The sequence below is a fragment of the Ambystoma mexicanum genome, chromosome 2p, assembly GCF_040938575.1.
Source record: "Ambystoma mexicanum isolate Mex_15411 chromosome 2p, UKY_AmexF1_1, whole genome shotgun sequence".
In the NCBI taxonomy this organism is placed as follows: Eukaryota; Metazoa; Chordata; class Amphibia; order Caudata; family Ambystomatidae; genus Ambystoma; species Ambystoma mexicanum.
This window is the reverse complement of record NC_090923.1, coordinates 1419506818-1419534625: the sequence shown is the minus strand read 5'-3', so window position 1 is coordinate 1419534625 and position 27808 is coordinate 1419506818. Positions and strand designations below refer to the sequence as shown.

Genomic DNA, 27808 nt, shown 5'->3' with positions numbered 1-27808 from the left:
TTGCACATGATACAGGCAGTCCAAAACTGCAGAAAAAAAGTAATCTGGGACACGTTTTTATAAATGTGTGCAAAAAGGTAAATTCCACTTAAAAAACTGCAAAATGTACAAAAAAACACTAAATATTAATTCTATATTTTTTTAGCAAAAATTACATTTGCTGCCATGCATTGCGCATCGACAGCACCTGTTCCAAAAAGGAATAGGGAATGCGCTAGTGTCCTGCATCCCATTTGTGAATGCACTTTCAACTCATCTTAAAGGCGCTTAAAACCGGAGACCAGTCTCGAAGCGTGGGACCAGGATTAAAAACTGTTGCTTCCAAGACAAACTCTGCCCCTAAGCTATCCTCTTGGCCCAAGATGAACTGCAACGCTCCCTGATTGCAAAATTGTGCAAAGGGAATGAAAAAGGACGTGTCAGCGTGCACATCTTTCTTAAGCACATTCATGTGCCCTTTGGAAACGCAGTGGAACTTTTCTGGTGTAAACGAAGAGGGTGCGTGACTAAACAATTGGAGAATTGTGCCCATACTGAGCGCGTCCATCTGTAGATGGGGAGGGGGTACAATTCGATACGCCACAAATTGACAGGCACTAAATAAGCTTCCTTCCATCTACACAGCACAAGTGGGTAATGTGAAACTATTATGGTGCAGTTTATCTCATGGAAATATGAAACTGGCATGACAATTCTCTGGAAAATGAAACTAGTTTAGAATGCTTCTCCCAATGCAATGTGAAGTGGGGAAGGTAGTTTTCTGGGGCATTGATGGGGTAGATGCTTAATCCACTCTGAAACTAGGGCGTACGGTTCTTACTATGGGATGCTATCCGAGATGTGCCTATCATTTCCCCAGCATGCCCACCCGCAAGGTCTACCTGTACAGGGCTGGTGCTAGCACTAGACAAGGTTAGGTGCTTGCCTATAATTTGAGAATGTTGGAGCGGAAAATGCGGCAGACTGCAATAAGCACATTGCTTGTGTACCGTATTCTCTCTCGTCATCACGACTACGAGGCACTGTCAGCACTGCAGGTCCCGCAAGGTTTGGGTTGGGTGTGGCAGTGCAGGGCTGTATGCTGCACCTGCGCACAGCATTTGCCCCTGTGAAAATATTGTTTCTTCTCTGTGTTAGGGAGAATTCTCATTATGTGGTTATTTCCCTCACCTAGTGAGTCCCCCAGCAGCTTTGCTGGATTTCTGGAATTTATTTTTCCACCTGGTAAGAGTGTGAACCTTTTTCCCACACTTACATGTGTTTTGCCATGTGCATTTCTACTTTTTTTGTGATCTTGGGCTCTGGAGCACACCACTCCATAAGCCCAACGTTTTGTGTGTGTTCCACAGCACCCTCAATGCAGGGACACAGGGTTATCTCTAAGGCTTCTCATTGACTCCATTTTTTTGGGGCTGACTACTCTCCCCAGAAACAGGTAAAGTTGCCATTTACTTTATGTAGTCATTTAAAATGCAGACCCAATACACCCCATGGGGTATTGGAAGGGTTAATTCCTAATCCTTTCTGTCTGCGTCTCTTGGAGCTTTGTTTCGTTCCCTTAACACTAAGGCTTGGCTGGTGGCAGCGGTATCTACCCTAACCTTTCTACCGCGATTATATTATATAAACATGGTGCTGTTTTAGGCTATTATATTAGCCTTGAACATAAACCCGCTTGACCAAATACTTTTTATTTTGGCTCCGGTCGGTTTAGTCACCATTTCTTTTTGTTAATCTCCTTCTTGTGTTTAACTTTGCGCAGCAAACCAGGTTTGCCTTCTTTGTTCGTCAACCTTTGGCGGGCTTCTGTCCAGAAGCCCTACTTTGGCGTCTGGGTGTCTAAGTGGGCTGAATGTGAGAGAGGGGTTTAATAACCCCCTGCACAGGGTCTCCTTGGAGACCCAAGTCGCACTTTGTGTCCATTGGCTGAGGTGGTTGTCCGGGCTGGACAACCCCCCTGCTGTGTGATTGACAGCCAGGCTGTGTGAATGGGGGATTTTCGCATAAAAGGCATGACTCTTGGGCTGGAAGTCAGAGTCGCCACTGGAACTACACTGGATAAAGAACCGAAGAGAAGAGAAGAAGACGACGGCTGCTGCAACTCCCGAGTCCCGGTGAAGTCCTGCTGCAGTCCTGAGCTATCTACCCTTCAACGACAGAGAAGATCCAGTCCGGAGTCTTCTTCCCTTGAGCCTGGTGGGACCAACCAGCTCACCTCTTCTTGGTCCTCTTCTTGGTCGAAATCGCTGCACATACCTGGTCCTGTTTTAAAGGAGTGCACCTTTTATTCACTGTTGCTTTTGCTGCTGCTGGCTTCATCCCTGGGTAGTGCAGATCGCTCCAGACGTCCTTGTCCCCACGACTGAAGCTCCAGGGACCGCGAGTCTGCAGGAACTACCAGGAACAACTGCCGTGGCACAAGCTTTTTCTTCTTACGAATAAGGTACTGTGTTCAGCTTCGAGGAATTGGGATGAACCCTTTTCTCCTCACCCAAGGCTTGCCCTGGTCTTCTTTCCCTCATATAACTTTTGCTTCTCTTCTGACAATATCTAAGTACTCCTGGCAATCTCGAATCGTGAACTGTTCTAACCTTGTGATCCTCAACAACAGGACCCCTGTCCCATTGACACTGACGCAGGCCTATTGACTTTTATCTACGTCTTAGAAAGTGTCTTGATTCTAGCTGCCTTGACAAAAGTATTGCCTATGATTTTTATCCCCAATTTTCTTGTGTTAAATCATGCGCTAAGTGTGTTTGACTACGGTAACATTTCTTCTCGCGGGTACGATTTTCTTTCGTAAGACCGAATTGTCATTACTGTCAAAAAGTGATTGCTCAACAACCCCCGGTAACGTCTTTGTTTCACAACACCGGTCTGTCAAATCCAAAGGTACTTTCTTTGAATTGTCTGCACAAGGGCAATTGGTTGTGTGTGGTGTATTTGAAGTGTGGTTTTAATTTAATAGAAGTGAAGTGTTTTGTGAACAGATGGTCTAAAAATAAATGTACTTTTACTTTTTAACCAGAAACCTTGAGTCAGTGTTAGCTTGAGTCACAGTAATTGTAGTCCTTTGTGTAATCTCTACTACTGCTCATTTGCTCTTGAGATAAGTCTGGCTGCTCCGCTACTGCTACCACTTTAACTGTGTAGTACAGGCTTGTACCAAAGGTGAACCTGTATTACCACTTGTGGTCTTAATTGTGTGTAGTGGTCCCTAAGGGTACTGCACAGGATTCTGCCTAACACTCTGGACCATCAATGGCCCGCCCTGCGCCATGGAGGGAGCCCTGCCTGAGAGAGACTATCAGACACACGCACAGGCAGCTGAAGGGCCCATATTGTTTTGTAATTGTCCTCTAAGGTCGGGGGCAGCAATAGCCAAATTGGGATGAAAAAGACCAAATTGGAGCTGAAGTTTGTGGATTGCAGGCCGACAGTGCTGGAGGAGCTGCAGGTGGGGTTGTGCCACTCTTATCCGTCCTGCTCCCCACCGACACCAATGACCTTCACACACAGCACTCTGCAACACTGAAATAACTACACGGGAGACCAGAAGTAGAAAGGATGGCATGTATTAAAAGCAGGAACCAAATGCCTGGGTGGACTGCTCTCCCACCTCAGGCCAGTTGCATCTTGATAGAGACACAGTGGCTACTCCAGTCCTCATTACTCATGTTACAGTTTTGCCCGCGGGCTGTGTCCGGGTCCATGTAAGGCATGTCGGGGCAAGCGATAAATGTGCCAAGGTTCCGAGAATATGGTCTTCCTGCGAACGGGGCAGTTTAGCCTTGAGGGTCTGGTTCAGCTTGTAGTCACGAACAGCGTGTACTTCAAGGAGATGCTTTCCCACCGCCTGAGGCATGTCCGTCATGCATTCCACAGCCATTGGGACCTTGCTGGCGCCAGTCCAACCTCTCCTTGCGCAGGGCCTCAAGAAAAGTAGATAAACACAGTTAGATCTTTGAACATTCACCCACTTTTCTTTCTCTTTTGTTGCCAAATATTCCACATTTCTGTAATCACTAATCCTTTCTGCCCTATACATTTTACAAGAGCAATACGACATGCATAATTTACCGTAATAGCATTTCCGATTATTGTACCTGCTTAGATTCACATGTGCATATAGTGCGACATCTAGTGGCAATTGTAGAGTACTGCATCTTGTGGGATGTCGACATGGGCGTGCTTGTAACACTATCCCTTACGTGACATGTAGTGTACCCAAAATCCTTCACGCATCGAGGTCCTTTCTGGTTGTGTTTTTTCTGCTGTGAGGGAGCCTATGACCATTGTGAGCGATTACAGAGAGAGAAGAGTAAGATGTCTATGTTCCTTCTACTCCGAGAGGGGTGTGGCATGTGAATCTAAGCCGATACAATCATCCGAAATGCTAGTACGGAAAGTAATGCAAGTCTTCTGATGCTTGTGAATCTGCTTAGATTCACGTGCTGTGCATAGACTAGCGAGCCGGAGCCACCGGTGGCGGTGGGATGTGTGAATGAGCAGTAGCAAAGATGTCTCAGTACTGCTGTTCCACCTGAGAATCAGACCTAGAATGAGTATCCAGGCAGTAGTTTTTTTAAAAGGTGTGTACAGCACTCCAGGTTGCTGCTTTGCAAATAGATTGAGAGGAACATTTGCAAGCCCCAGTGTCACGAGTAGTGTGCTTTAGGCTTGAAGGGCAGATCTCTCCTAGCCATAGTGTAGCACAGTGCGATGCAGTTTACAATCCACTGTGAAATGGCTGATTTAGAGACACAGTCCCCTTCTCTAGCAGCTGCCACTGAAATGAAAAACTGGTTTGTTTTTCTTAGTGGTTTAGTTTTTCTCCAGATAGTATACAACTGTTCTCCTCACAACCAGTGTGTGAGGTTTTTTTTCTGCCACACTAGTGGGGTATTTTGGAAGAAAGTGGGTATGTGTATTGACTGGTTTATATGGAACTTTGAAATTAATTTAGGCGCAAATGGTGGGTGAGTGCGCATAACCACTTTATCTTTGTGAATTGTGACAAACCGGTCTAGAACTGAAAGGCCCTGCAGATCGCCAATTCTTATTGAGATGACTGCCACCCGGAAGACGGTCTTGTGAGTGCTTTGAGGCTAGCGTTATGCATCGGTTCAAAGGGAGGACCCATTAGCCTTGTTAGAACAGCCTTCAGGTCCCATCCAGGAGCTGGTTTGGCAATAGGGGGATGACATCTTTTAACCCTTTCCATAAACGCCTTGATAATTGGTATTTTCAACCACTAAATCTTTTTCTGGGACGTAGTGTATAAAGTGCAGCTAAGTGTACCTTCAGTGAATTAAAAACTAGGCTCGAGTCTAGCAGGTGAGTCAGGTATAGGACAATATGTGTAGGTGAGCATTCTATGGGATTGAGACCCTTGGAATGGCAACAGATGAAGAAGGCTTCGATTTATTGGAGCTGCAATGTCTGGTGTTAGGCTTTCTCTGAGTATCTCCATGCATTTTTGAGGAAGTTGAAGGTGCCCGAAACCGTTGATCTCAGGAGCTAGGGCGCTAAATTGAGTATGTGGGCATGGATGGAGGGTTTCCCCTTTGTCCTGTGACTGCATGTTGTATGGGCATGGTAGTTTCCTCCCCAGGGAAACTGACATTGTCATCAGATGAGAAGCAGGGTTTGTGGGGCCACTAGGATCATCGTGACTGGTTCCTGGCGCATCTTGTGCACTAGCTTGTTCAGTAAGGGAGTTGGTGGGGTGGTGGTGTAGAAAGCATAAACAAATTTCCCTGATCGTGTTATCTAGAGACCGTTCCCCTTGGAGCGGTTCTGCGGGTACCTGGAGGCATAATCTGGGCTTTCTACAGGTTGATCTCTGGGAATCCCCAGTCTGCGTATAAGTTGGATGGATGGATTTGTGCAAATGCCACTCATACTCTACGGTTAGTGGGAAGTCTCTGCTGAGAACGTCTACTACAAGATTGAGTTCCCCTGGAATGTGTTGTGACACGAGGAACATCTTGTGTTTGAGAGCCCATTTCCACATGTTCTGCGACTGTTTGGATATCCCTGGAGAGTGCGTGTCCCTTTGTTTGTTCAAGTAGTACAAGGTTGTGGTGCTGTCCATCAGGCCTAGGACTGTCTTTCCCTGTAGATGTGTCTGAAAAGCTTTCAGGGCTTTGAATACTGCAAGCAACTCCAATCGGTTTATGCGGTTGGATGCTACCGCTGGGGACCAACTGCCATGCGTTGTGTGATAAAGATGTGAGCTCCCCACCCCGTAAGTGATGAGTCCACGGTGAGAGTGTCTTCCCCTGCAAGATGTTCTTTTGACCACCACGCCAGAGAGCACGAGGGCTGCCGAGACAACCACTAGATCGCTCCATTGTCTGCTGGCCTGACACCATTGGCTTGAGAGCCACTCGCATGGCACATAGGCAAACATGCGTGTGGGACTAGATAAATACAGGCAGCCATCATCCCTAACAGACGCATTGCTTTGTGTACGGTTACCGCGCGATTGTCTACATAGTGAGGGATCTGGAACAGCATGTTTTGAACCCTCTCATTGGAGGGGAAGATGAGCCAGTCTTTGGTCCGAATTTGGGCTTCCGGAAATTGCTCGACTTGGATAGGGTCCAAGCTGGACTTTCTCATTGATTGAGAATACCAGACTTAAGAGGTGGTCTACCGTCTTCTGAGTATTTGATAAGCATGTTCCGTATGAGTCCCCTGTTATTGACCAGTCATTGAGGTATGGATAAACTGGGATGGACTGCTTGCACAGGTGAGGCGCTACTACCGCCAGCCCCTTTGTAAATACCCTTGGGGCTGAGGCAACGCCGAAAAGAAGGACCTTGAACTGATAGTGCTGGTTGTCTAGCATGAATCTTAGGTACTTTCAGTGTGCTGGCAGCACTGAAAAAATGAAAGTCTGCATCTTTAATGTCCAATGTTGCTATGTAATCCCCCTGTGTTAGCAGAGGGATTACTTCATGTAATGCCATCCTGAACTTGAAGTTTGACAAGTGTTCACTGGGCGCAAATCTAACAGGGCACATAGTGAGATCCTTTTTGGGTACAAGGAAGTACACTGAATAGAAACACTTTTTTGCCTGTAGAATGGGGACAATTTCTATCGAGTAGAATCTTCAGGTGCGCTGGAGATCGGCGTCTGGATGTAGGGGGTTTGTATCGAGGTGGTCATCTGAACTCTATACAGTACCCGCGGGCAACGGTGTTGAGAACCCACTGATCTCTGGTGATCCCCCTCCCTTGCATGATTCGTCCCCCGACCAGGGAGGCATGGGAGGGGACCCGGACTAGTGAGTCACTTTTGACCACAGGCAGGGAATCCTCGAGGGGTGGAGTTTCTACCCTTTCCCTTTCCTCAGCGTTGGCCTCTGTTGATATTGGCCCGTAGTAGTTGCTCCTTCTCCGGAGGACCACTGTGTATTCCCTGTTCTGTACTGGATGTGGGAGGACGTGGGAAGGATTGCCCCCGAAAGGACCGGCGAGAGCTATCTCCTCGATGCTGGTATGGTCTTGCTGTAATCTGGTTTAGGGAGTAAGGTTTCATACTCCTTTTTTTGCAGTTTCAAGGGCATCATCCACTGCCTTTCCAAATAAGTTAGTTTCCTCCACAGGCTTATTAATAAGGGAAGCCTGTGTCTCAGGAGTAAAGCCCATATTTCTGAGCCATGCGTGCCTTTTAAGTAGGGTACCCTGTGCCAGGGTTCTTCTTGCTGTTTCTGCAGCATCCAATGTGATAGGTTGAAACACGGGTTTGCTTTTTCTTTGCTTGTTCAGTTAGAAATAATGGAACTTTATCTTTTGTATGTTGAGTTCGAGTGAACAATCTGTTTTAAGTGTTTGGTTTAATAAAACCTCATAATACATCATTGGCATTTGAATTGAATACTGAAGGGACATCAAAATACAACCAGTATTAGAGGCATAAACTGCTGCAATTCAAGACCTATGGGTTTGGTGCTGGAACTAGATCTTTTAGACTGTCTACAAGAAGGATAGGCAAGGAAGAAAGAATACGAGAAACAAAAATGGACATGTAAAGGAAACTAGGACACAGAATAGGCACTATAAAGAGACTGGTGGTATGAAAAGGGAATATGATTGAGACGAATGCTCAACAAATTTCACCTGCTTAAAAAAAGCTCTCCCCACCCTGTATATCAGTCAAAATAAAATGGACACAGGAACTGGTTATATCCAAACTAGATTACTGCAACAGCATGTGTGTGTATATAAGCCACCCCAAGACAAATATCCATATCCTATCTCATGCGATCTTCTGCCTCAAACATAGGGTCTAGCTTTTACTGCTTTAGATCATAAATGCTATGGATGGGGCAACAACAAATCCACAAAATTATCATATGACTCACAAGGCCTTTTGAATGTAGCACCAAATTATATACCTACCAGATCCCTTGGTTCAGCATCTTCAAACAACTGCAACTGGAAAGTCCTAGAAAAAAAAGGACCAGACAAGATTAGTCTCAACCCAAGGCTTAATCACCCAAGGCTCCAATTATTCAAGACCCTGAAACATTGGAAAGACCCAGCAAAAACGCAAAGGTCCCTCAGCAGAACATTATTCCTTCACATCATGAACCTCTTAAATGCACTGTGCTAACCACACCTACCCATCTCATGAAAAATCGCTCAATCTTACTTACCACCACAGCACTAGTCATGGAACATTTTGTGCACTTCCCCAAGCAAGAATTTTTGGGAAACTTGACTGCTTGCTGAGGCCAATGTCCCATCAGGGCGAGACGCAAAGGTTGAGGCCCCACCAGGGCGAGAGGCCGAGGCCCCACCAGGGCGAGAGGCCGAGGCCGAGGCCCCAACAGGGCGAGAGGCAGAGGCCGAGGCCCCAACAGGGCGAGAGGCAGAGGCCGAGGCCCCAACAGGGCGAAAGGCAGAGGCCGAGGCCCCAACAGGGCGAAAGGCAGAGGCCGAGGCCCCAACAGGGCGAGAGGCCGAGGCCGCAACAGGGCGAGAGGCAGAGGCCGAGGCCCCAACAGGGCGAAAGGCAGAGGCCGAGGCCCCAACAGGGCGAAAGGCCGAGGCCGCAACAGGGCGAGAGGCAGAGGCCGAGGCCCCAACAGGGCGAGAGGCAGAGGCCGAACCAGAGCGAGAAGCCGAGGCCGCACCAGAGCGAGAGAGGCCGAGGCCCCACCAGGGCGACAGGCCGAGGTCACACCAGGGCGACAGGCCGAGACACCCCAACAGGGTGAGAGGCCGAGGCCCCACCAGGGTGGGAGGCCGAGGCCCCACCAGGGCAGCCTAGGCCCCACCAGGGGGGGAGGCTGAGGCCCGTCCAGGGAGGGAGGCAGAGGCTAAGAGGCCAAGGACCCACCAGGGCGAGAGGCCCCACCAGGGCGAGAGGCCCCACCAGGGCGAGAGGCCGAGGTCAAGGCCAAGGCCCCACCAGGGAGAGAGGCCGAGGCCAAGGCCCCACCAGGGAGAGAGGCCAAGGCCCCACCAGGGCGAGAGGCAGAGGCCGAGGCCCCACCAGGGCGAGAGGCAGAGGCCGAGGCCCCAACAGGGCGAGAGGCAGAGGCCACGGCCCCAACAGGGCGAGAGGCAGAGGCCACGGCCCCAACAGGGCGAGAGGCAGAGGCCACGGCCCCACCAGGGCGAGAGGCAGAGGCCACGGCCCCACCAGGGCGAGAGGTAGAGGCCGATGCCCCACCATGGCAAAAGAGGTTGATGCCCCACCAGGGCGAGAGGCCCCGGACCCACCAGGGCGAGAGAGGCAGAGGCCGAGGACCCACCAGCCAAGAGGTAGAGACACCCAAGCAGGGCGAGAGGCCGAGGCCCCACCAGGGCGAGAGAGGCCGAGGCCCCACCAGGGCGAGAGAGGCCGAGGCCCCACCAGGGCGAGAGAGGCCAAGGCCCCACCAGGGCGAGAGAGGCAGAAGCCGAGGCCCCACCAGGGCGAGAGGCAGAAGCCGAGGCCCCACCAGGGCGAGAGGCAGAAGCCGAGGCCCCACCAGGGCGAGAGGCAGAAGCCGAGGCCCCACCAGGGCGAGAGGCAGAAGCCGAGGCCCCACCAAGGCGAGAGGCAGAAGCCGAGGCCCCACCAGGACGAGAGGCCGAGACCCCACCAAGGCCCCACCAGGGCGAGAGGCCGAGACCCCACCAGGGCGAGAGGCCGAGGCCCCACCAGGGCAAGAGGCCGAGGCCCCACCAGGGCAGGAGGCCGAGGCCCCACCAGGGCAGGAGGCCGAGGCCCCACCAGGGCGAGAGGCAGAGGCCGAGGCCCCACCAGGGCGAGAGGCAGAGGCCGAGGCCCCACCAGGGCGAGAGGCAGAGGCCGAGGCCCCACCAGGGCGAGAGGCAGAGGCCGAGGCCCCACCAGGGCGAGAGGCCGAGGCCCCACCAGGGCGAGAGGCCGAGGCCCCACCAGGGCGAGAGGCCAAGGCCCCACCAGGGCGAGAGGCAGAGGCCGAGGCCCCACCAGGGCGAGAGGCCGAGGCCCCATCAGGGCGAGAGGCAGAGGTCGAGGCCCCACCAGGGCGAGAGGCAGAGGCCAAGGCCCCACCAGGGCGAGAGGCAGAGGCCAAGGCCCCACCAGGGCGAGAGGCAGAGGCCAAGGCCCCACCAGGGCGAGAGGCAGAGGCCAAGGCCCCACCAGGGCGAGAGGCAGAGGCCAAGGCCCCACCAGGGCGAGAGGCAGAGGCCAAGGCCCCACCAGGGCGAGAGGCAGAGGCCAAGGCCCCACCAGGGCGAGAGGCAGAGGCCGAGGCCCCACCAGGGCGAGAGGCAGAGGCCGAGGCCCCACCAGCTGAGAGGCAGAGGCCGAGGCCCCACCAGGCTGAGAGGCAGAGGCCGAGGCCCCACCAGGCTGAGAAGCAGAGGTCGAGGCCCCACCAGGCTGAGAGGCAGAGGTCGAGGCCCCACCAGGCTGAGAGGCCGAGGCCCCACCAGGCTGAGAGGCAGAGGCCGAGGCAGAGGCCCCACCAGGCTGAGAGGCAGAGGCCGAGGCCCCACCAGGGTGAGAGGCAGAGGCCGAGGCCCCACCAGGGTGAGAGGCAGAGGCCGAGGCCCCACCAGGGTGAGAGGCAGAGGCCGAGGCCCCACCAGGGTGAGAGGCAGAGGCCGAGGCCCCACCAGGGCGAGAGGCCGAGGCCGAGGCCCCACCAGGGCGAGAGGCCGAGGCCCCGTCAGGGTGAGATGGCGAGAGGCCGAGGCCCCACCAGGGCGAGAGGCCGAGACCCCACCAAGGCCCCACCAGGGCAAGAGGCCGAGGCCGCAACAGGGCGAGAGGCAGAGGCCGAGGCCCCAACAGGGCGAGAGGCAGAGGCCGAACCAGGGCGACAGGCAGAGGCCGAGGCCGCACCAGAGCGAGAAGCCGAGGCCGCACCAGAGCGAGAGAGGCCGAGGCCCCACCAGGGCGACAGGCCGAGGTCACACCAGGGCGACAGGCCGAGACACCCCAACAGGGTGAGAGGCCGAGACACCCCAACAGGGTGAGAGGCCGAGGCCCCACCAGGGTGGGAGGCCGAGGCCCCACCAGGGCAGCCTAGGACCCACCAGGGGGGGAGGCTGAGGCCCGTCCAGGGAGGGAGGCAGAGGCTAAGAGGCCAAGGACCCACCAGGGCGAGAGGCCCCACCAGGGCGAGAGGCCGAGGTCAAGGCCAAGGCCCCACCAGGGAGAGAGGCCGAGGCCAAGGCCCCACCAGGGAGAGAGGCCGAGGCCAAGGCCCCACCAGGGAGAGGCGCCGAGGCCAAGGCCCCACCAGGGAGAGAGGCCGAGGCCAAGGCCCCACCAGGGAGAGAGGCCGAGGCCAAGGCCCCACCAGGGAGAGAGGCCGAGGCCAAGGCCCCACCAGGGAGAGAGGCCGAGGCCAAGGCCCCACCAGGGAGAGAGGCCGAGGCCCCACCAGGGCGAGAGGCAGAGGCCGAGGCCCCACCAGGGCGAGAGGCAGAGGCCGAGGCCCCAACAGGGCGAGAGGCAGAGGCCGAGGCCCCAACAGGGCGAGAGGCAGAGGCCGAGGCCCCAACAGGGCGAGAGGCAGAGGCCGAGGCCCCAACAGGGCGAGAGGCAGAGGCCAAGGCCCCACCAGGGCGAGAGGCAGAGGCCACGGCCCCACCAGGGCGAGAGGCAGAGGCCACGGCCCCACCAGGGCGAGAGGTAGAGGCCGATGCCCCACCATGGCAAAAGAGGTTGATGCCCCACCAGGGCGAGAGGCCCCGGACCCACCAGGGCGAGAGAGGCAGAGGCCGAGGACCCACCAGCCAAGAGGTAGAGACACCCTAACAGGGCGAGAGGCCGAGGCCCCGACAGGGCGAGAGGCCGAGGCCCCAACAGGGCGTGAGGCCGAGGCCCCAACAGGGCGAGAGGCGCCGAGGCCCCACCAGGGCGAGAGAGGCCGAGGCCCCACCAGGGCGAGAGAGGCCGAGGCCCCACCAGGGCGAGAGAGGCCGAGGCCCCACCAGGGCGAGAGAGGCCGAAGCCGAGGCCCCACCAGGGCGAGAGAGGCCGAAGCCGAGGCCCCACCAGGGCGAGAGAGGCCGAAGCCGAGGCCCCACCAGGGCGAGAGAGGCCGAAGCCGAGGCCCCACCAGGGCGAGAGGCAGAGGCCGAGGCCCCACCAGGGCGAGAGGCAGAGGCCAAGGCCCCACCAGGGCGAGAGGCAGAGGCCAAGGCCCCACCAGGGCGAGAGGCAGAGGCCAAGGCCCCACCAGGGCGAGAGGCAGAGGACGAGGCCCCACCAGGGCGAGAGGCAGAGGACGAGGCCCCACCAGGGCGAGAGGCAGAGGCCGAGGCCCCATCAGGGCGAGAGGCAGAGGCCGAGGCCCCACCAGGCTGAGAGGCAGAGGCCGAGGCCCCACCAGGCTGAGAGGCAGAGGCCGAGGCCCCACCAGGCTGAGAGGCAGAGGCCGAGGCCCCACCAGGCTGAGAGGCAGAGGCCGAGGCCCCACCAGGCTGAGAGGCAGAGGCCGAGGCCCCACCAGGGTGAGAGGCAGAGGCCGAGGCCCCACCAGGCTGAGAGGCAGAGGCCGAGGCCCCACCAGGGTGAGAGGCAGAGGCCGAGGCCCCACCAGGGCCAGAGGCCGAGGCCCCACCAGGGTGAGATGGCGAGAGGCCGAGGCCCCACCAGGGCGAGAGGCCGAGACCCCACCAAGGCCCCACCAGGGCAAGAGGCCGAGGCCCCACCAGGGCAAGAGGCCGAGGCCCCACCAGGGCAAGAGGCCGAGGCCCCACCAGGGCAAGAGGCCGAGGCCGGGGCCCCACCAGGCTGAGAGGCAGAGGCCGGGGCCCCACCAGGCTGAGAGGCAGAGGCCGAGGCCCCACCAGGGCGAGAGGCCGAGGCCCCGTCAGGGTGAGATGGCGAGAGGCCAAGGCCCCACCAGGGCGAGAGGCCGAGACCCCACCAAGGCCCCACCAGGGCAAGAGGCTGAGGCCCCACCAGGGCAAGAGGCCGAGGCCCCACCAGGGTGAGAGGCATAAGCCGAGGCCCCACCAGGGAGAGAGGCATAAGCCGAGGCCCCACCAGGGAGAGAGGCCGAGGCCCCGTCAGGGTGAGATGGCGAGAGGCCGAGACCCCACCAGGGCCCCACCAGGGCAAGAGGCTGAGGCCCCACCAGGGCAAGAGGCCGAGGCCCCACCAGGGCAAGAGGCCGAGGCCCCACCAGGACGAGAGGCCGAGGCCCCACCAGGACGAGAGGCCGAGGCCCCACCAGGACGAGAGGCCGAGGCCCCACCAGGGCGAGAGGCAGAGGCCCCACCAGGGCGAGAGGTAGAGGCCAAAGCCCGACCAGGGCGAGAGGACGAGGCCCAGGCCCGGCCAGGGCGAGAGGACGAGGCCCAGGCCCGGCCAGGGCGAGAGGCCGAGGCCCGGCCAGGGCGAGAGGCAGAGGCCGAGGCCCCGCCAGGGCTAGAGGCAGAGGCCGAGGCCCCGCCAAGGCGAGAGGCAGAGGCCGAGGCCCCACCAGGGTAAGACGGTGAGAGGCCGAGGCCCCGCCAGGGCTAGAGGCAGAGGCCGAGGCCCCACCAGGGCGAGAGGCAGAGGCCGAGGCCCCACCAGGGCGAGAGGCAGAGGCCGAGGCCCCACCAGGGCGAGAGGCAGAGGCCGAGGCCCCACCAGGGCGAGAGGCAGAGGCCAAGGCCCCACCAGGGTAAGACGGTGAGAGGCCGAGGCCCCACAAGGGCGAGAGTCCGAGACACCCCACCAGGGCGAGAGGCCGAGGCCCCACCAGGGCGAGAGGCCGAGGCCCCACCAGGGCGAGAGGCCGAGGCCCCACCAGGGCAAGAGGCCAAGGCCCCACCAGGGCAAGAGGCCAAGGCCCCACCAGGCCAAGAGGTAGAGGCCAAGGCCCCACCAGGGCGAGAGGACGAGCCCGAGGCCCCAACAGGGCGAGAGGCAGAGGCCGAGGCCCCAACAGGGCGAGAGGCAGAGGCCGAGGCCCCAACAGGGCGAGAGGCAGAGGCCGAGGCCCCAACAGGGCGAGAGGCAGAGGCCGAGGCCCCAACAGGGCGAGAGGCAGAGGCCCCAACAGGGCGAGAGGCAGAGGCCGAGGCCCCAACAGGGCGAGAGGCAGAGGCCCCAACAGGGCGAGAGGCAGAGGCCGAGGCCCCAACAGGGCGAGAGGCAGAGGCCGAGGCCCCAACAGGGCGAGAGGCCGAGGCCGCAACAGGGCGAGAGGCAGAGGCCGAGGCCCCAACAGGGCGAGAGGCAGAGGCCGAGGCCGCACCAGGGCTTGAGGCAGAGGCCGCACCAGAGCGAGAAGCCGAGGCCGCACCAGGGCAAGAGAGGCCGAGGCCCCACCAGGGCGAGAGGCCGAGGCCCCACCAGGGCGAGAGGCCGAGGTCACACCAGGGCGACAGGCCGAGACACCCCAACAGGGTGAGAGGCCGAGGCCCCACCAGGGAAGCCTAGGCCCCACCAGGGGGGGAGGCTGAGGCCCGTCCAGGGAGGGAGGCAGAGGCTAAGAGGCCAAGGACCCACCAGGGCGAGAGGCCCCACTAGGGCAAGAGGCCGAGGCCCCACCAGGGAGAGAGGCCGAGGCCAAGGCCAAGGCCCCACCAGGGAGAGAGGCCGAGGCCAAGGCCAAGGCCCCACCAGGGAGAGAGGCCGAGGCCAAGGCCAAGGCCCCACCAGGGAGAGAGGCCAAGGCCCCACCAGGGAGAGAGGCCGAGGCCAAGGCCCCACCAGGGAGAGAGGCCGAGGCCAAAGCCCCACCAGGGAGAGAGGCCGAGGCCAAAGCCCCACCAGGGAGAGGGGCCGATGCCCCACCGGGGCGAGAGGCAGAAGCCGAGGCCGCACCAGAGCGAGAAGCCGAGGCCGCACCAGAGCGAGAGAGGCCGAGGTCACACCAGGGCGACAGGCCGAGACTCCCCAACAGGGGAGGAGGCCGAGACACCCCAACAGGGGGGGAGGCCGAGGCCCGTCCAGGGGGGGAGGCCGAGGCCCGTCCAGGGGGGGAGGCCGAGGCCCGTCCAGGGGGGGAGGCCGAGGCTAAGAGGCCAAGGCCCCACCAGGGCAAGAGGTCGAGGCCAAGGCGAGAGGCCGAGGCCAAGGCCCCACCAGGGCGAGAGGCCGAGGCCAAGGCCCCACCAAGGCGAGAGGCCGAGGCCAAGGCCCCACCAAGGCGAGAGGCCGAGGCCAAGGCCCCACCAGGGCGAGAGGCCGAGGCCAAGGCCCCACCAGGGAGAGAGGCCGAGGCCAAGGCCCCACCAGGGAGAGAGGCCGAGGCCAAGGCCCCACCAGGGAGAGAGGCCGGGGCCAAGGCCCCACCAGGGAGAGAGGCCGAGGCCAAGGCCCCACCAGGGAGAGAGGCCGAGGCCAAGGCCCCACCAGGGCGAGAGGCCGAGGCCAAGGCCCCACCAGGGCGAGAGGCCGAGGCCAAGGCCCGACCAGGGCGAGAGGCAGAGGCCACGGCCCGACCAGGGCGAGAGGCAGAGGCCACGGCCCGACCATGGCAAAAGAGGTTGATGCCCCACCAGGGCGAGAGGCCCCGGACCCACCAGGGCGAGAGGCAGAGGCCCCACCAGCCAAGAGGTAGAGACACCCCAACAGGGCGAGAGGCCGAGGCCGAGGCCCCACCAGGGCGAGAGGCAGAGGCCGAGGCCCCACCAGGGCGAGAGGCAGAGGCCGAGGCCCCACCAGGGCGAGAGGCAGAGGCCTCACCAGGGCGAGAGGCAGAGGCCCCACCAGGATAAGACGGTGAGAGGCCGAGGCCCCACCAGGGCGAGAGGTCGAGGCCCCACCATGGCGAGAGGCTGAGGCCCCACCATGGCGAGAGGCAGAGGCCGAGGCCCTACCAGGGCGAGAGGCAGAGGCCGAGGCCCCACCAGGGCGAGAGGCAGAGGCCGAGGCCCTACCAGGGCGAGAGGCAGAGGCCGAGGCCCTACCAGGGCGAGAGGCAGAGGCCGAGGCCCTACCAGGGCGAGAGGCAGAGGCCGAGGCCCCACCAGGGCGAGAGGCAGAGGCCTCACCAGGGCGAGAGGCAGAGGCCCCACCAGGATGAGAGGCAGAGGCCAAGGCCCCACCAGGGCGAGAGGCTGAGGCCCCGTCAGGGTGAGATGGCGAGAGGCCGTGGCCCCACCAGGGCGAGAGGCAGAGGAGGCCCCTTATGATGAGGAAGAGGGACCACAATGATAAGGATAATGTAGTCTAGAATGAGGTTATACCAAAGTCTGAGAGAGAAAAATGGACATGGAAAAGAGACTAGTAAGCGGGACTAGGACACAGAATAGGCACTATAAAAGGATCGGTACTATGAAAAGGGAAAATGATTGAGGAATGCTCAACAGATTTCACCTGGTTAAAAAAAAACTCCCCACCCTGTATATCAGTCAAAATAGAATGGACCCAAGAATTGGTTATATCGCAACTAGATTACTGCAACAGCATGTTTGTGTTTATAAGCCACCCCAAGAAAAATATCCATCTCATACTTGTGTCTCATGTGATCTTCGGCAACATAGGGACTAGCTTTTACTGCTTTAGATCATAAATGCTATGGATGGGGCAACACAAAAATCCACAAAATCATCGTCTGACTCACAAGGCCTTTTGCAATGTAGCACCAAATTATATACCTACCAGATCCCTTGGTTCAGCATCTTCAGACAACTGCAACTGGAAAGTCCTAGAAAAAAAAGACCAGGCAAGATTAGCCTCAACCCAAGGCTTCATCACCCAAGCCTCCAATTATTCAAGACCCTTTTAAGAATGGAAAGACCCAGCAAAAACGCAAAGGCCCCACAGCAGAACATTATTCCTGCACATCATGAACCTCCTAAATGCACCGTAATAACCACACCTACCCATCTCATGAACAATCGCTCAATCTTACTTACTACCACAACACTAGTCATGGAACATTTTGTGCACTTCCCCCAGCAAGAATTTTTGGGAACCCTGACTGCTTGCCGAGACTGAGGACCCGCCAGGGCGAGAGGCCGAGGCCCCACAAGGAGCCCCACCGGGGCGAGAGAGGCCGAGGCCCCTCCAGGGCGAGAGACAGAGCCCGAGGCCACACCAGAGCGAGAGGCAGAGGCCGAGGCCCCACCAGGCCGAGAGGCCGAGGCCACACCAGGGCGAGAGGCAGAGGCCGAGGACCCCCAAGGCGAGAGGCAGAGGCCCCACCAGTAATATATGCAAATATACAATTTGAAAGCAATGTGTTTGGCAAGATGGAGAGTACCATGGATGATACCAAGACTCGCCCTCTGACTCTAGAGAAAGCTATATAATGTTTTAAATATCCAGTTCAAGCACCAAACCCATAGGTATTAAATTGCCAGCAGTTTATGCCTCAAATAAATACTGGTTGTATTTTGATGTTCCAATCAATATGCAATTCACATTTCAATTCAATTCAATGTTTTATGTGGCTTTATTAAAGCTAATCCTCAACATACATAGGTTCTATTTCTTCCAACTGAACAAGCTCAAGTAAAGAAATTGACACAGTATCTGTAGATCACTTTCCTAATCTGCAACAAATACAAGCTGAACAAATACAAGCTGAATAGCTTGCACTTGAATTAACTTGATATTTAGAACATCCACCCTAATGGAAAAGAAATAAAATGTAGCCTGTGTTCCTGATAAGACTGTCACTTGAAATGCTTATGTACAACCAGTGGAGTGTTCCTAGCTTCTAAATTGGAGGAACCTCTTTCAGGCTCCCTCCAATGGCTTTCCTCACGGGCGCCCACGAGGAAAGCCCTAAATATCAAGTTCAAGCTATTCGGTGCAGATTAGGAAAGTGATCTACAGATAGGTCTCAATGTAGCCCGGATGAAAACTTGTTATAGGTTGAAACACTGGTTGGCTTTTTCTTTGCTTGTTCAGTTAGAAAGAATGGAACTTTATATTTTGTATGTTGAGTTAGAGTGAACAATCTGTTTTAAGTGGTTGGTTTAATAAAACCTCGAAACATTATTGGCATTTGAATTCAATATTGAAGGGACATCAAAATTCAACTAGTATTTGAGGCATAAACTGCTGCAATTCAAGACTTATAGGTTTGGTGCTGGAACTAGGTCTTTTAGACTGTCTACAAGAAGGATAGGCAAGGAAGAAAGAATACGAGAAACAAAAATGGACATGAAAGGAGACTAGGAAGCGGGAATAGGACATAGAATAGGCACTATAAAGAGACTGGTACTATGAAAAGGGAATATGATTAAGAGGAATGTTCAATAAATTTCACCTGCTTAATATATCAGTCAAAATAGAATGGACCCAGGAACTGGCTATATCCCAACTAGGTTACTGCAACAGCATGTGCGTGTTTATAAGCCACTCCAAGAAAAATATCCATATCCTACTTATGTCTCTCATGCGATCTTCTGCCTAAAACATAGGGACTAGCTTTTATTGCTTTAGATCATAAATGTTATGGATGGGGCAACAAAAAATCTGAGACACCCCACCAGGGCGAGAGAGGCCGAAACCCCACCAGGGCGAGAGGCAGAAGCCGAGGCCCCACCAGGGCGAGAGGTCGAGGCCCCACCAAGGCAAGAGGCCGAGGCCAATGCTTCACCAGGGCGAGAGGCCGAGGCCGAGGCCCCACCAGGGCGAGAGGCCGAGGCCCCACCAGGGCGAGAGGCCGAGGCCCCACCAGGGCGAGAGGCCGAGGCCGAGGCCCCACCAGGGCGAGAGGCCGAGGCCGAGGCCCCACCAGGGCGAGAGGCAGAGGCCGAGGCCCCACCAGGGCGAGAGGCAGAGGCCGAGGCCCCACCAGGGCGAGAGGCAGAGGCCGAGGCCCCACCAGGGCGAGAGGCAGAGGCCGAGGCCCCACCAGGGCGAGAGGCAGAGGCCGAGGCCCCACCAGGGCGAGAGGCAGAGGCCGAGGCCCCACAAGGGCGAGAGGCAGAGGCCGAGGCCCCACAAGGGCGAGAGGCAGAGGCCGAGGCCCCACCAGGGCGAGAGGCAGAGGCCGAGGCCCCACCAGGGCGAGAGGGCGAGGCCCGACCAGGGCGAGAGGGCGAGGGGGGCGAGAGGGCGAGGCGCCCCACCAGGCCAAGAGACCCAGGCCCCACCAGGGCGAGAGGGCGAGGCCCGACCAGGGCGAGAGGGCGAGCGGGGCGAGAGGGCGAGGCGCCCCACCAGGCCAAGAGACCCAGGCCCCACCAGGGCGAGAGGCCGAGGCCCCACCAGGGCAAGAGGGCGAGGCGCCCCACCAGGGCGAGGCGCCCCACCAGGGCGAAAGGGCGAGGAGCCCCACCAGGGCGAGAGGCCGAGGCTGAGGTGCCCCACCAGGGCGAGAGGCCGAGGCCGAGGCCCCACCAGGGCGAGAGGCCGAGGCCCCACCGGGGCGAGAGGCCGAGGCCCCACCGGGGCGAGAGGCCGAGGCCCAGGCCCGACCGGGGCGAGAGGCCGAGGCCCAGGCCCGACCGGGGCGAGAGGCCGAGGCCCAGGCCCCACCGGGGCGAGAGGCCGAGGCCCAGGCCCCACCGGGGCGAGAGGCCGAGGCCCCACCGGGGCGAGAGGCAGAGGCCGAGGCCCCACCAGGGCGAGAGGCAGAGGCCGAGGCCCCACCAGGGCGAGAGGCAGAGGGCGAGGCCCCACCAGGGCGAGAGGCAGAGGCCGAGGCCCCACCAGGGCGAGAGGCAGAGGCCGAGGCCCCACCAGGGCGAGAGGCCGAGGCCCCCCCAGGGCGAGAGGCAGAGGCCGAGGCCCCCCCAGGGCGAGAGGCAGAGGCCGAGGCCCCCCCAGGGCGAGAGGCAGAGGCCGAGGCCCCCCCAGGGCGAGAGGCAGAGGCCGAGGCCCCCCCAGGGCGAGAGGCAGAGGCCGAGGCCGCATCCGGGCGAGAGGCAGAGGCCGAGGCCGCATCCAGGCGAGAGGCAGAGGCCGAGGCCGCATCCGGGCGAGAGGCAGAGGCCGAGGCCCCATCCGGGCGAGAGGCAGAGGCCGAGGCCCCACCAGGGCGAGAGGCAGAGGCCGAGGCCCCACCAGGGCGAGAGGCAGAGGCCGAGGCCCCACCAGGGCGAGAGGCAGAGGCCGAGGCCTCACCAGGGCGAGAGGCAGAGGCCTCACCAGGGCGAGAGGCAGAGGCCCCACCAGGATAAGACGGTGAGAGGCCGAGGCCCCACCAGGGCGAGAGGTCGAGGCCCCACCAGGGCGAGAGGCAGAGGCCCCACCAGGGCGAGAGGCAGAGGCCCCACCAGGGCGAGAGGCAGAGGCCGAGGCCCCACCAGGGCGAGAGGCAGAGGCCGAGGCCCCACCAGGGCGAGAGGCAGAGGCCGAGGCCCTACCAGGGCGAGAGGCAGAGGCCCCACCAGGGCGAGAGGCAGAGGCCCCACCAGGGCGAGAGGCAGAGGCCGAGGCCCCACCAGGGCGAGAGGCAGAGGCCGAGGCCCCACCAGGGCGAGAGGCAGAGGCCGAGGCCCCACCAGGGCGAGAGGCAGAGGCCGAGGCCCCACCAGGGCGAGAGGCAGAGGCCCCACCAGGGCGAGAGGCAGAGGCCTCACCAGGGCGAGAGGCAGAGGCCCCACCAGGATAAGACGGTGAGAGGCCGAGGCCCCACCAGGGCGAGAGGTCGAGGCCCCACCATGGCGAGAGGCTGAGGCCCCACCATGGCGAGAGGCAGAGGCCGAGGCCCTACCAGGGCGAGAGGCAGAGGCCGAGGCCCCACCAGGGCGAGAGGCAGAGGCCGAGGCCCTACCAGGGCGAGAGGCAGAGGCCGAGGCCCTACCAGGGCGAGAGGCAGAGGCCGAGGCCCTACCAGGGCGAGAGGCAGAGGCCGAGGCCCTACCAGGGCGAGAGGCAGAGGCCGAGGCCCCACCAGGGCGAGAGGCAGAGGCCTCACCAGGGCGAGAGGCAGAGGCCCCACCAGGGCGAGAGGCAGAGGCCCCACCAGGATAAGACGGTGAGAGGCCGAGGCCCCACCAGGGCGAGAGGTCGAGGCCCCACCATGGCGAGAGGCTGAGGCCCCACCATGGCGAGAGGCTGAGGCCCCACCAGGGCGAGAGGGCGAGACACCACAACAGGGGGAGAGGCCGAGGCCCCACCAATTCGAGAGGCTGAGAGGCCGAGGCCCCACCAATGTGAGAGGCTGAGAGGCCCAGGACCCACCAGGGCGAGAGGGCGAGGCTCTACCAGTGCGAGAGGCCGAGGCCCCACCAGGGCGAAAGGCAGAGGCCCCACCAGGGCGAAAGGCAGAGGCCCCACCAGGGCGAAAGGCAGAGGCCCCACCAGGGCGAGAGACACAGGTTGAGGTCTCGCCAGCCGAGAGGCAGATGCCGAAGCTCCAACAGGGCAAGAGGACGAGGCCCCACCAGGGCGAGACACCCCAACAGGGCGAGGCTCTACCAGGGCGAGAGGCCGAGGCCCCTCCAGGGTGAGAGGCCGAGGCCGAGGCCCCTCCAGGGTGAGAGGCCGAGGCCAAGGCCCGACCAGGGCAAGAGGCCAAAGCCAATGTCCCACCAGGGCGAGAGGCAGAGGCCGAGGCCCCACCAGGGCGAGAGGCAGAGGCCTCATCAGGGCGAGAGGCAGAGGCCCCACCAGGATAAGACGGTGAGAGGTCGAGGCCCCACCATGGCGAGAGGCTGAGGCCCCACCATGGCGAGAGGCTGAGGCCCCACCAGGGCGAGAGGGCGAGACACCACAACAGGGGGAGAGGCCGAGGACCCACCAGGGCGAGGCCCCACCAGGGTGAGAGGCCGAGGCCCCACCATGGCGAGAGGCTGAGGCCCCACCAGGGCGAGAGGGCGAGACACCACAACAGGGGGAGAGGCCGAGGACCCACCAGGGCGAGAGGCCGAGGCCCCACCAGGGCGAGAGGCTGAGGCCCCACCAGGGCGAGAGGGCGAGACACCACACCAGGGCGAGAGGCCGAGGCCCCACCAGGGTGAGAGGCTGAGGCCCCACCAGGGCGAGAGGCCGAGGCCCCACCAATGCGAGAGGCTGAGAGGCCGAGGCCCCACCAATGCGAGAGGCTGAGAGGCCGAGGCCCCACCAATGCGAGAGGCTGAGGCCCCACCAATGCGAGAGGCTGAGAGGCCGAGGCCCCATCCGGGCGAGAGGCAGAGGCCGAGGCCCCATCCGGGCGAGAGGCAGAGGCCGAGGCCCCATCCGGGCGAGAGGCAGAGGCCGAGGCCCCATCCGGGCGAGAGGCAGAGGCCGAGGCCCCATCCGGGCGAGAGGCAGAGGCCGAGGCCCCATCCGGGCGAGAGGCAGAGGCCGAGGCCCCACCAGGGCGAGAGGCAGAGGCCGAGGCCCCACCAGGGCGAGAGGCAGAGGCCGAGGCCCCCCCAGGGCGAGAGGCAGAGGCCGAGGCCCCACCAGGGCGAGAGGCAGAGGCCTCACCAGGGCGAGAGGCAGAGGCCCCACCAGGATAAGACGGTGAGAGGCCGAGGCCCCACCAGGGCGAGAGGTCGAGGCCCCACCATGGCGAGAGGCTGAGGCCCCACCATGGCGAGAGGCTGAGGCCCCACCAGGGCGAGAGGCTGAGGCCCCACCAGGGCGAGAGGGCGAGACACCACAACAGGGGGAGAGGCCGAGGCCCCACCAATTCGAGAGGCTGAGAGGCCGAGGCCCCACCAATGTGAGAGGCTGAGAGGCCCAGGACCCACCAGGGCGAGAGGGCGAGGCTCTACCAGTGCGAGAGGCCGAGGCCCCACCAGGGCGAAAGGCAGAGGCCCCACCAGGGCGAGAGACAGAGGTTGAGGTCTCGCCAGCCGAGAGGCAGATGCCGAAGCTCCAACAGGGCAAGAGGATGAGGCCCCACCAGGGCGAGACACCCCAACAGGGCGAGACTCTACCAGGGCGAGAGGCCGAGGCCCCTCCAGGATGAGAGGCCGAGGCCAAGGCCCGACCAGGGCAAGAGGCCAAAGCCAATGTCCCACCAGGGCGAGAGGCAGAGGCCGAGGCCCCACCAGGGCGAGAGGCAGAGGCCTCACCAGGGCGAGAGGCAGAGGCCTCACCAGGGCGAGAGGCAGAGGCCTCACCAGGGCGAGAGGCAGAGGCCCCACCAGGATAAGACGGTGAGAGGTCGAGGCCCCACCATGGCGAGAGGCTGAGGCCCCACCAGGGCGAGAGGGCGAGACACCACAACAGGGGGAGAGGCCGAGGACCCACCAGGGCGAGAGGCCGAGGCCCCACCAGGGTGAGAGGCCGAGGCCCCACCATGGCGAGAGGCTGAGGCCCCACCAGGGCGAGACACCACAACAGGGGGAGAGGCCGAGGAACCACCAGGGCGAGAGGCCGAGGCCCCACCAGGGTGAGAGGCTGAGGCCCCACCAGGGCGAGAGGGCGAGACACCACAACAGGGTGAGAGGCCGAGGACCCACCAGGCCGAGGCCAAGGCCCCACCAGGGCGAGAGGCTGAGAGGCCGAGGCCCCACCAATGCGAGAGGCCGAGGCCCCACCAATGCGAGAGGCTGAGAGGCCGAGGCCCCACCAATGCGAGAGGCTGAGAGGCCGAGGCCCCACCAATGCGAGAGGCTGAGAGGCCGAGGCCCCACCAATGCGAGAGGCTGAGAGGCCGAGGCCCCACCAATGCGAGAGGCTGAGAGGCCGAGGCAACACCAATGCGAGAGGCTTAGAGGCCGAGGCCCCACCAATGCGAGAGGCTGAGAGGCCGAGGCCCCACCAATGCGAGAGGCTGAGAGGCCGAGGCCCCACCAGGGCGAAAGGCAGAGGCCCCACCAGGGCGAAAGGCAGAGGCCCCACCAGGGCGAAAGGCAGAGGCCCCACCAGGGCGAGAGGCAGAGGCCCCACCAGTGCGAGAGGCAGAGGCCCCACCAGTGCGAGAGGCAGAGGTTGAGGCCTCGCCAGCCGAGAGGCAGATGCCGAAGCTCCAACAGGGCAAGAGGATGAGGCCCCACCAGGGCGAGAGGGCGAGACACCCCACTAGGGCGAGAGGCCGAGGCCCCACCAGGGCGAGAGGCCGAGGCCCCACCAGGGCGAGATGGCGAGAGGCCGTGGCCCCACCAGGGCGAGAGGCAGAGGCCAAGGCCCCACCAGGGCGAGAGGCTGAGGCCCCGTCAGGGTGAGATGGCGAGAGGCCGTGGCCCCACCAGGGCGAAAGGCAGAGGAGGCCCCTTATGATGAGGAAGAGGGACCACAATGATAAGGATAATGTAGTCTAGAATGAGGTTATACCAAAGTCTGAGAGAGAAAAATGGACATGGAAAAGAGACTAGTAAGCGGGACTAGGACACAGAATAGGCACTATAAAAGGATCGGTACTATGAAAAGGGAAAATGATTGAGGAATGCTCAACAGATTTCACCTGGTTAAAATAAAAAAATCCCCACCCTGTATATCAGTCAAAATAGAATGGACCCAAGAATTGGTTATAGCCCAACTAGATTACTGCAACAGCATGTTTGTGTTTATAAGCCACCCCAAGGAAAATATCCATCTCATACTTATGTGTCTCATGTGATCTTCGGCAACATAGGGACTAGCTTTTACTGCTTTAGATCATAAATGCTATGGATGGGGCAACACAAAAATCCACAAAATCATCGTCTGACTCACAATGCCTTTTGCAATGTAGCACCAAATTATATACCTACCAGATCCCTTGGTTCAGCATCTTCAGACAACTGCAACTGGAAAGTCCTAGAAAAAAAAGACCAGGCAAGATTAGCCTCAACCCAAGGCTTCATCACCCAAGCCTCCAATTATTCAAGACCCTTTTAAGAATGGAAAGACCCAGCAAAAACGCAAAGGCCCCACAGCAGAACATTATTCCTGCACATCATGAACCTCCTAAATGCACCGTAATAACCACACCTACCCATCTCATGAACAATCGCTCAATCTTACTTACTACCACAACACTAATCATGGAACATTTTGTGCACTTCCCCCAGCAAGAATTTTTGGGAACCCTGACTGCTTGCCGAGACCGAGGACCCGCCAGGGCGAGAGAGGCCGAGGCCCCTCCAGGGCGAGAGACAGAGCCCGAGGCCACACCAGAGCGAGAGGCAGAGGCCGAGGCCCCACCAGAGCGAGAGGCCGAGGCCACACCAGGGCGAGAGGCAGAGGCCGAGGACCCCCAAGGCGAGAGGCAGAGGCCCCACCAGTAATATATGCAAATATACAATTTGAAAGCAATGTGTTTGGCAAGATGGAGAGTACCATGGATGATACCAAGACTCGCCCTCTGACTCTAGAGGAAGCTATATAATGTTTTAAAGATCCAGTTCAAGCACCAAACCCATAGGTCTTAAATTGCCAGCAGTTTATGCCTCAAATAAATACTGGTTGTATTTTGATGTTCCAATCAATATGTAATTCACATTTCAATTCAATTCAATGTTTTATGTGGCTTTATTAAAGCTAATCCTCAACATACATAGGTTCTATTTCTTCCAACTGAACAAGCTCAAGTAAAGAAATTGACACAGTATCTGTAGATCACTTTCCTAATCTGCAACAAATACAAGCTGAACAAATACAAGCTGAATAGCTTGCACTTGAATTAACTTGATATTTAGAACATCCACCCTAATGGAAAAGAAATAAAATGTAGCCTGTGTTCCTGATAAGACTGTCACTTGAAATGCTTATGTACAACCAGTGGAGTGTTCCTAGCTTCTAAATTGGAGGAACCTCTTTCAGGCTCCCTCCAATGGCTTTCCTCACGGGCGCCCACGAGGAAAGCCCTAAATATCAAGTTCAAGCTATTCGGTGCAGATTAGGAAAGTGATCTACAGATATGTCTCAATGTAGCCCGGATGAAAACGTGTTATAGGTTGAAACACTGGTTGGCTTTTTCTTTGCTTGTTCAGTTAGAAAGAATGGAACTTTATATTTTGTATGTTGAGTTAGAGTGAACAATCTGTTTTAAGTGGTTGGTTTAATAAAACCTCGAAACATTATTGGCATTTGAATTCAATATTGAAGGGACATCAAAATGCAACTAGTATTTGAGGCATAAACTGCTGCAATTCAAGACTTATAGGTTTGGTGCTGGAACTAGGTCTTTTAGACTGTCTACAAGAAGGATAGGCAAGGAAGAAAGAATACGAGAAACAAAAATGGACATGGAAAGGAGACTAGGAAGCGGGAATAGGACATAGAATAGGCACTATAAAGAGACTGGTACTATGAAAAGGGAATATGATTAATAGGAATGTTCAACAAATTTCACCTGCTTAATATATCAGTCAAAATAGAATGGACCCAGGAACTGGCTATATCCCAACTAGATTACTGCAACAGCATGTGCGTGTTTATAAGCCACTCCAAGAAAAATATCCATATCCTACTTATGTCTCTCATGCGATCTTCTGCCTAAAACATAGGGACTAGCTTTTATTGCTTTAGATCATTAATGTTATGGATGGGGCAACAAAAAATCTGAGACACCCCACCAGGGCGAGAGAGGCCGAAACCCCACCAGGGCGAGAGGCAGAGGCCCCACTAGGGCGAGAGGCCGAGGCCCCACCAGGGCGAGAGGCAGAGGCCAAGGACCCACCAGGGCGAGAGGCAGAGGCCGAGGCCCCAGCAGGACGAGAGGCCGAGGCCCCAGCAGGACGAGAGGCCGAGGCCCCAGCAGGACGAGAGGCCGAGGCCCCAGCAGGACGAGAGGCCGAGGCCCCAGCAGGACGAGAGGCCGAGGCCCCAGCAGGGCGAGAGGCAGAGGCCGAGGCCCCACCAGGGCGAGAGGCAGAGGCCGAGGCCCCACCAGGGCGAGAGGCAGAGGCCGAGGCCCCACCAGGGCGAGAGGCAGAGGCCGAGGCCCCACCAGGGCGAGAGGCAGAGGCCCCACCAGGATAAGACGGTGAGAGGCCGAGGCCCCACCAGGGCGAGAGGCCGAGGCCCCACCAATGCGAGAGGCTGAGAGGCAGAGGCCCCACCAATGCGAGAGGCTGAGAGGCCCAGGACCCACCAGGGCGAGAGGCTGAGAGGCCCAGGACCTACCAGTGCGAGAGGCCGAGGCCCCACCAGGGCGAAAGGCAGAGGCCCCAACAGGGCGAAAGGCAGAGGCCCCAACAGGGCGAAAGGCAGAGGCCCCACCAGGGCGAAAGGCAGAGGCCCCACCAGGGCGAAAGGCAGAGGCCCCACCAGGGCGAAAGGCAGAGGCCCCACCAGTGCGAGAGAGAGGTTGAGGCCTCGCCAGCCGAGAGGCAGATGCCGAAGCTCCAACAGGGCAAGAGGACGAGGCCCTACCAGGGCGAGAGGGCGAGACACCCCAACAGGGCGAGAGGGCGAGGCTCTACCAGGGCGAGAGGCCGAGGCCAAGGCCCGACCAGGGCAAGAGGCCAAAGCCAAGGCCCCACCAGGATAAGACGGTGAGAGGCCGAGGCCCCACCAGGATAAGACGGTGAGAGGCCGAGGCCCCACCAGGGCAAGAGGGCGAGGCCCCACCAGGGCGAGAGGCCGAAG

General features: G+C 59.4%; 1 long non-coding RNA gene across 1 annotated transcript; it reads right to left on the bottom strand.

Annotated features, from left to right (window-relative positions):
• Window positions 1–3559: 3559 nt before the first annotated feature.
• On the bottom strand, window positions 3560–8459 carry LOC138566065 (uncharacterized). The gene is made up of 2 exons (XR_011301824.1): window positions 8413–8459; window positions 3560–3932 (listed from the first exon to the last, which is right to left on the bottom strand). It is a non-coding gene; the product is annotated as an uncharacterized lncRNA (long non-coding RNA).
• Window positions 8460–27808: the final 19349 nt, after the last annotated feature.